This window comes from Jaculus jaculus, chromosome 9, assembly GCF_020740685.1.
Source record: "Jaculus jaculus isolate mJacJac1 chromosome 9, mJacJac1.mat.Y.cur, whole genome shotgun sequence".
Lineage (NCBI taxonomy): Eukaryota > Metazoa > Chordata > Mammalia > Rodentia > Dipodidae > Jaculus > Jaculus jaculus.
In genome coordinates this window covers 71,903,644-71,912,383 of record NC_059110.1, presented here as the reverse complement: position 1 = coordinate 71,912,383, position 8,740 = coordinate 71,903,644, and the positions used below count along the sequence as shown (strand labels likewise).

Sequence of the window (8,740 nt, the reverse complement as noted above, 5' to 3'; positions counted from 1 at the left end):
CTACCCTTCCCCAGGCCATGTGTCCCCATGACCCCCCAGAAGGCCAGCTATCCCACACATACTGGGCAGCCATCTTGAAATAAAGCCCCTGTAGCCCTGTGATCTACAGAGCTTAGCATCTCCTCTTCTCTCTAAACAGAGGCCCTTGGAGGCCGGGAAGATGGCTCAGTGGTTAAAGGTACTTTCTTGCAAAGCCTAACTGCCTGAATTCAGTTCCCAAGCCACCCACAGAAGCCATTATGCAAAAAGTGGTGCAAGTGTCTGGTATTCGTCCGCAGTGGCAAGATGTCTTGGCTTGCACACACAGCAGATGTATAAGTAATTTTTGTTTAAATGAACAGGGTCCCCTACAAAAGCCACTCTGCCACGATTCAGTCCTTTAATTTTGTAAAGGTGTAGCTGAAGGCCAAGTGCCTGGTATTGAGGTTGGTGGTGGAGACCCATGCCAACAGTTGCAGCCTTCCATGCCTGTGGTTCTAAGCCTTAGCTACTTGCAACAAAGATACACTTTCAACCTCCAAACACATCCAGATCCTCACGGCCAGCTGCCCATCCACCTAGCGCCCAGGGCGCCCACGGCCCCTCTTGCACTTCTTGGTCCCTGAGGGAGGATGGATGGGAAGGGGGGCAGTGCTCGAGGGTGGAGGTGGTGACGGTGGTGGCAGGAGTGGAGGTAGAGGTGGCTCCACGGGCTCTGCTGGGCCAGGGCTAGGCCAGAACCCCTCAAAGGGGGAGAACTTGAGAGGGCTGATGGGAGTGCGGGGGCTGCTGTTGAGGTGCCGGGGGAGGGGGGGAGCGCAGCTTGGGCTGGAAGGAGAAGCCCTCCTTAATGCTGTCCAGGACAGAGGGTGCCACGTATGTGAAGCCCAGGAAGGCCTGGCTTGCACTCTCACTAAGATCCGTGTCATCTGGACTGTCCACTGGTGTCTGCCATGTGAAGCGGGTGTCAAACTGGCTCACATCCTTTTCTGATTGCAGGCTTGGCCTGATGGGAGGGTCCACGTGGCAGGCCAGAAGGTCATCCCAGTTGATGTGCCAGAAGAAGGGGTGCCTCTACACCTCAGCGCATCCTCTGGGCCACCCCCAATTCGTTGCATGGGATTTCTCTTCAGAAACTTTTTGGCAAGGTCTCGTGCATCTGGGGTGAGGTAGCGGGGTAGCACCAGCTTCCCCTTGATGATCTTATCCGTGGTTTTCTTCCGGTTCTCTGCAGTGAAGGGTGAGCATGTCGTACATCAGGGCCCCCAGGCTGCTCAGTTGTGGCCACTGCGCATCATCAGGGGTCATGTACTCAATGGTGCCGCAGAAGGTATGAGTAAAAGCACCCTCATGAATGGACTCTTTACACAGTCCAAAGTCTGTCAGTTTGATGTAGCCCTGGTTGTTAAGCATGATGTTCTCAGGCTTGAGGTCCTGGTAGATGATGCCTTGGGAGTAGAGATGACCCAGGGCCAGTGTGATTTCAGCCAGGTAGAAACAAGCGGTGTCTTCCAGGAAGATGCCCTCTCGCTCCAGATGCGTGAAGAGCTCGCCACCTGCCTCCCAGAGCTGCTGTGGGGACTCAATTCAATTCAGCAAACATCTACCGATGCCTACTCAGTGCCTGGCCCTGTGCTGGGTGAAGCTGGGGCACAGATGAGGAGACCCAGCCATTGCCCTCAGGATGCTCAGTCACTGAGGCACTCCAGGATGAGGTAGCGTTGGCCACCGGTCTGAAAAGCGTAAGCTAGTTCCACAATGAAGGGATGCTTCACAGATTCTAGAATGTTCCACTCCGCCCGAGTGTGTGCTGTGTCCTTGGCATTGGGCATGATCTTGGCCTTCCTCAGCACTGTCATAGCATATATTTTGCCCAAGTTGGTGCCTTGCACCTTTTGCACCTGGAACACCTTGCCATAGCCCCCTTTGCCCAGCACACTAAATAGCTCAAAGCAGTGGGGCCCAGTGCGCTCAGGGCCCAGGTTCACGCTGCTCTCCGTCAGCTCTACCTCCTCATAGTGTCCCACCGGCCACAGGGCTAAACTCCGGCTCCCCCTCACCTTCGCTGCCTTCCTCGGTCTCCAAATCTAGATGGAACACGGCCACCATAGCCCCACGGCCCAGCGGGCCACTTGGCCAGCAGCTGGCTTTGCTCTGACTGACAGCCCTGGGTCTGGGATCATGCGCGATCACTTTGCGACCCTTATTTATGTCTTGTATTGACCTCTTGATTTCATGAAGTCGGTGTCCTGTGTCTTCTTTAATTCCTTTGATTTCCTCTTTCATTCCTTTGATTTCTTCTTTGACTTCTTTGAGCATGTTTATAATCTTTCTTTTGAAATCTTTCTCAGGCATTTCCTCTAACTCATTCTCATTGGAGGTCATTTCTGCTGCATTAATACTTTTTGATGGATTTATATTTCTTGATTTTTGGTGTTTCTTGTGCTATAATGTACATATTTTTGCATCTTAGATTAATTTAATGCTTGGATTTTCTAGTTAGCTACAGTATTATTAGATTATCAATCAATCTGACGTTATATATCTTCAGGGTAGGAGCTTAAGGTGCTAGGTGTGGCTCTCAAGACTCTCAGAGTATCTACAAAAGTGACCCTCGATGTTGGGTTTGCCTGGTATGAGAGTATTCAAATAGGCTGAGTGGAACAAAATACAGGCAGATTCTAAAATTTAACTAAACAGTGTACACTTTCAATGAAAAACAGCACAGAGTATTTATGCAAGAGTAGGTATTATGACAACCAGATCCTCTAACTATCCCTTAGGGTGTGTTGTGCCCCACCCACACCCTTAATCCTGACAATAAGGAGGTTAAGATTTCTGGTCTGTTGAGGGTTCCAAGTCAGCTTGTGACCAAATGAGACCCTTCCCTAATGCATAACAGAAGAGGAAACAAAGCCACTATAATCAAGAAGCAACAAATAACAAGCCCAAAATATAGCTTATTTAAGAATGGCAAATCTGACCATCCATCAGATTTTACATATAATTTATCCAGATATGGAAAGTGCAATTAGCACTTGCAGTTCAGGCCTATATGCCAGGTTTATTAGGCGGGTACTGACCGGGTGTAATCCAAGTTACCTATTGGGATGAGGTATGCTGCGCTCCTGCTTGGGTCCCTCTTTGGTGCACTGTGGGTTCAAGCAGGCTGGCTAGGTCGCTGGATCACTGCTCTGTTCGCAGGCCCTGGGTACTGTGATCTCCCTTCCACTGTTCTCTGGCACTTGCTGGCACTTGCACTGGCGGTGGGGTTGGGGAGGCTGTGGATGGTGGCTCTAGTTCTCTCGCTAATCCACGTGATCGCCTCCCTTGTGATCTGCTGCTCCATTGTCCACTGCTGTTCTCCCTTCACGTTTCTTGAGTTTGCGAAGAGCTCCGGTGTGAGTGGAAAATCCCCTCACCTGGCTTTTCCTGTGGCTCAAGCTTGCAGCTGTGGCCCCGGGGACCTGGTGCTGCCGCTGCTGGAGCCGCTTCTGCCGGCCTGTGTGGGCTCTGGATGCTCTGGATCTCTCCTACTTCTCTTCTGCTGTTTTAATTTTTTTTAAATATTTTATTTATTTATTTGAGAGCGACAGATGCAGAGAGAAAGACAGATAGAGGGAGAGAGAGAGAATGGGCGCGCCAGGGCTTCCAGCCTCTGCAAACGAACTCCAGATGCGTGCGCTCCCTTGTGCATCTGGCTAACATGGGACCTGGGGAACCGAGCCTCGAACTGGGGTCCTTAGGCTTCACAGGCAAGCGCTTAACCACTAAGCCATCTCTCCAGCCCTGTTTTAATTTTTTATACACCTCACTTTTTAGTAAAAGTGTGTATTTTGCTGGGTTTTTTTTTTTTGTGTGTGTGTGTGTTTTGTTTTTTTTTTTTTTTTTTTTTTTTTGGCTTTTTCTCCCCTAGGCTGCTTTGGAGTGGTTCCTACACCACCATCTTAAGCAGATGTCCTATCTGGCTGTCTTTTGATGCAGTATCTACAGGAAATGGCTAGGCTTCAAGTTTCCCCACATAAAAGGAAATGATGCTGTGCTTCCAGCATTCCAGTGCCTCATTTACTCAGGAGAGTGGAATCGTATGCTGCAGGTTTCTTTGCCCCATGCATTGTTCTTGTCTTTTTCCAATTCTGCCACTGGATTGGATCTCTTCTGCCTAGTAATTTATCATATAATTTGTTTATTTGTTTATACACAGAGAGAGACAGACAGGGAGAGGGAGAATGGGCACACCAGAGCCTCTAGCCCCTGAAAATGAACTCCAGATGCATGTGCCACTTTGTGCATTTGGATTTACATGGGTCCTGGAGAATTGAACCACCATTGTTAGGCTTTGTAGGCAAGCACTTGAACCACTGAGCCATCTCTCCAGCCCCCTTTTAAAATATTTTTTGGAGGTTTTCGAGGTAGGATCTCACTCTATTCCAGGCTGACCTGGAATTCACTATGTAGTCTCAGGGTGGCCTCGAACTCATGGTGAGCCTCCTACCTCTGCCTCCTGAGTGCTTGGATTAAAGGTGTGTGCCACCACACCTGGCCTAAATTATTATTTATTTATTTATTTGAGAGAGAGTGTGCCAAGGCCTCCAGTTACTGCAAACAAACTCCCTATGCATGCACCACCTTGTAGCTTACATGGGTACTGGGTCTTTAATCTATGTAGGCAAGAACCTGAAACACTAAGCCATCTCTCCAGTCCCCCTTTTTTCAAGTTAGGGTTTCACTTAAACCCAGGCTAATCTGGAATTCACTATGTAGTCTCAGGCTGGCCTCAAAAACAGTGATTCACCTACCTCTGCCTCCTGAGTGCTGAGATCAAAAGCGTGTGCCACCATGCCTGTTCTTACTTAGTAATTTTTTTTTTTCTTCTTTTTCAACATAGAGCTTCACTTTAGCCCAAACTGACCTGGAATTCACTATGTAGTCTCAGGGTGGCCTTGAACTCATAGTGATCCTCCTACCTCTGCCTCCCAAGAGCTGGGAGTAAAGGCATGTGCCACCACACCCAGCTCTTGCTTAGTAATTTTTAAAAAATATTTATTTATAAGCAAAGAGAGACAGACAAAGAGAGAGAGATGGGCCTCTAGCTGCTGCAAATAAACTCCAGATGCATGTGCCACTTTATGCATCTGCTTTACATAGGTACTAAAGAACTGTACATCGGTCATTAGGCTTTTTAGGTAAGTACCTTAACTGCTGAGCCATCTCTCCAGCCCCTGTTTAGTAATTTTTTTAAAGTTTATTTATGTATTTGAGAGATTCAAAGAGAGACAGAGAAAATGGGTGTGCCAGGGCCTCTGGCTACTGCAAATGAACTGCAAACGCATGAGCCACCTTGTGTATCTGGCTTACGTGGGTCCTGGGGAATCGAACCTGGGTCCTTTGGCTTTGTAGGCAAATGCCTTAACTGCTTAGCCATCTCTCCAGACCTGTTAAGTAATTCTTAAGAGTTGTTCCCATATTCTGGATACTAATTCCTGGTTGCATACATCCTCTCTGTTTGTATTATTGAAATTTTGGCCTCTGAAGAGTCCCCGTGTTCAGCTACCAGTTTGGACATATGTTGAAAAATGGGCTCATTTTGCCTTGTAAAGAGCACAGATATATACACCTGCATGTGAAATAGAATGTGAAGTTTTGGGAAACTTACAAGCAGCAAATTAGCAGAGGTCAGGGGTCATCCATCCTCTCACTAGATAACCATACTTGGGTAAAGCACAGCAAATGTTTGAACTATTCAGCCATGACAAAAGGAGCTTCCTGTGGTCAATAAAACCAGCTTGTTCTGGATGCCCACCACAGGCAGAGCCATTCTGCTGAGCTAACGCAGAGCTACTGAGGCAGCTCCTTGCTAAGCCATCGAAGGGGAGAGGAAACGGGCCTCTAGATCTAGAGCCACCTGGATTCTCTCTTCTTATATCTGAGGTGTTTGGAATGAGATATTTTTCAGGCTCTCTAGCCTGCCATTTTCTCAGAAATGGAAATCCTTCAAATGGTGTTTTGAGGTCAAAAGTATGCTTGCAATTAGACTAGGCATAGAAGAGCTGAAGCCACCTTGTTCAAGTTATTCTGGCTAGAAGGTTTTCAGTAGTATTTACTTATTGATTCTTCATTAAATTTTTTGTTTATTATTTATTTGAGAGTGACAGAGAGAGGGGAGCAGATAGAGAGAGAATGAGCATGGCAGGGTCTCCAGCCACCACAAATGAACTCCAGATGCATGAGCCACCTTGTACATCTGGCTTATGTGGGTCTAGGGGAATACAAGCCTCAAACTGAGGTCCTTGGGCTTCACAGGCAAGTGATTAACCACTAAGCCATCTCTCCAGCCCCTCTTTATTACATTGTTATTTATTTAGTTGCAAGCAGAGAGATAGAAAAGAGACAGAGAGAATGGGTGCACCAGGGCCTCCAGCTGCTGCAATGAACTCCAGATGCATGCACCACTGCATCTGGTTTTGCGTGGGTACAAGAGAATCAGACCTGGGTTGTTGGGTTTTTCAGCCTTAACCACTGAGCAATCTCTTTTTATTGTCCTCATCTTAGCACTCAAGGCCTTTTCCAATTCTGTCTCAATTCAATACTCCCCCCCCCTCACTTTTACAGATTTCCACCCTTCTATAATAGACTCACTAATTCCCAATAAGGGCACAAAGAAATCCTACTGCCCTCTTCCCTATAAATATCCAAGTGAGAAGCTTCTCTAAGACACAAAAAATTTTTACTTTTCAAAAAACAGGTACAACCCTTTAATCCCAGCACTTGGGAGACAGAGGCAGGAGAATTGCTGTGAGTATGAGGCAAGCCTGGACTTCCAAGTTAGCCTGGGCTAAGGTGAGACCCTTCCTAGAAAACAACAACAACAACAAAAGACCAGTAGATCTAGCACTCACCAAGTATCCAGGCACTCCCCTTTCTTCCCAGCCCCTCTGCAGTTGGGTTGGGACTGGAGACTAGTTCTGGCCTAAGAAGAGGTTACCCCCCGGGCCCGGGGCATGCTAGATCTGACATTTTCCCCACTCTTCACTCTTCTTTCCACAGCTGTAGCAACTTTGCGTTCTGGAAGGTGCTGCTACAGTGTTGAGAGACCTCCTACCAACCCTGAACGTTAATAGTCATTTATTTATTTTTACTTATTTATTTGACACAGAAAGAGGGAAAGAGAGAGAGAGAGGGAGGGAGAGAATGGGCGCGCCAGGGCCTCCAGCCATTGCAAATGAACTCCAGACTCGTGCGCCCCCTTGTGCATCTGGCTAATATGGGTCCTGGGGAATTGAACCTGGGTCCTTTGGTTTAGAAGGCAAACGCCTTAACTGGTAAGCCATCCCTCCAGCCCAACATTATGAGAAACTATAGAACTTGGAGACCTGAGCTCGTTTGACAGAACTGACTAGCTTATCCTTCTGGGTACAGGTCTATTTCATTTGAATGTTATAACTGTGTACTACTGTTTCTTGGCTCATTGTTTCTGGTATGCATTACTTTCATCTGCCCAGCCTCACCACCCCATCCTCCGAAGAACACCCCATATTCTAAATGTAGGAGCCCTGCAGGACTGGTTTTGTTCTCACAGCCCATAGGCATCCAGCCCACTCTAACTGAACCAAGCTGCCCCTACGAGCTTCAACCCAGAATTTTTGACTTGGAAGCAAGAGAATCACTTTTAACTTTTTTTGTTTCTTTTGTTGGTTAGTTGGTTGGTTGGCTGGTTTTTCAAGGTAAACCAGCAGGGGTTACACAATGCTCAGGCCCTGCTTCAGCAGGAGTTTCCTTTTAAATGTGTTAACCAGTGAAAACATTGAAGCCAGTGCTATCAGTGCCCCTACACCCCGAACCTGCCCCTGCACTAACCTGCAACACCTCACTTTCCGGGACTCTCTTGGTCTGCAGGAGTGCCCAAGTCATGTGCCAACGTGACCAGAAGTATGTGAGAGTAAAACTTCCCAAGAGCAGCAGCAATTAGTGAGGGATGTCATTGAGTATAGCAGTGCAGATGCGCCTTGACTTACAATGGTGCAGCTTACCACTGTGTAATTACAGTGGCACCAAGGAGATACATACGGTAGCAATTGTACTTTGAGGTGTGTGGGTGTGTGTTTCTGGGAATTGAACCTGGGCCCTCCTGCACACCAAATGTTCTCCCATTGAGCTACATTCTCAGTCTAGACTGTGCTTTGAGCTTGGATCTTTTCCCAGGCTAGTGGTATGTGGTATGATACACACCTGTGATGCTGGGCAGTGGCAGAGAGCCCAGCTCCCAGTCCACCATGAGATCATGAAGGTCAGCCACCGGTGTTCTACAGTGCAATGTGCTGCCAGCATTTTGAGGGATCAGGTATTTAATAAATTCACAGATAAATTCAGCAGTTTATTAAAAATAGGTTTATGTTAGATGATTTAGCCCAACTGTAGACTAATATAAATGTTCTGTATATGTAGATTGGGTGTATTAGAAGCATTTTTTTTTCTGGATTTTTGTTTTTTCTTGCTCTAGCCCAGGCTGACCTGAAATTCACTATGTAATATCAGGCTGTCCTCAAACTCACAGCGATCCTCCTACCCCTGCCTCCTGCACCACTACGCCCAGCTGAGAGTCTGTAGTCCCAGGCTGGCCTCCAACTCATAGTGATACTCCTACTTCTGCCTGCCAAGTGTGGAGATTAAAGGCACGCACCACCATGTCTGGCTGGAGTATTGTTTTTACGTTTAAATATTTTTATTATTTATTTATTTGCAAGGAGAGAGAAAGAGGGAG

The 8,740-nt window shown here is 47.3% G+C and overlaps 1 pseudogene; it reads right to left on the bottom strand.

Moving 5' to 3' along the window:
• Nucleotides 1-360: 360 nt before the first annotated feature.
• On the bottom strand, nucleotides 361-3,309 carry LOC101594596 (annotated as a pseudogene).
• Nucleotides 3,310-8,740: the final 5,431 nt, after the last annotated feature.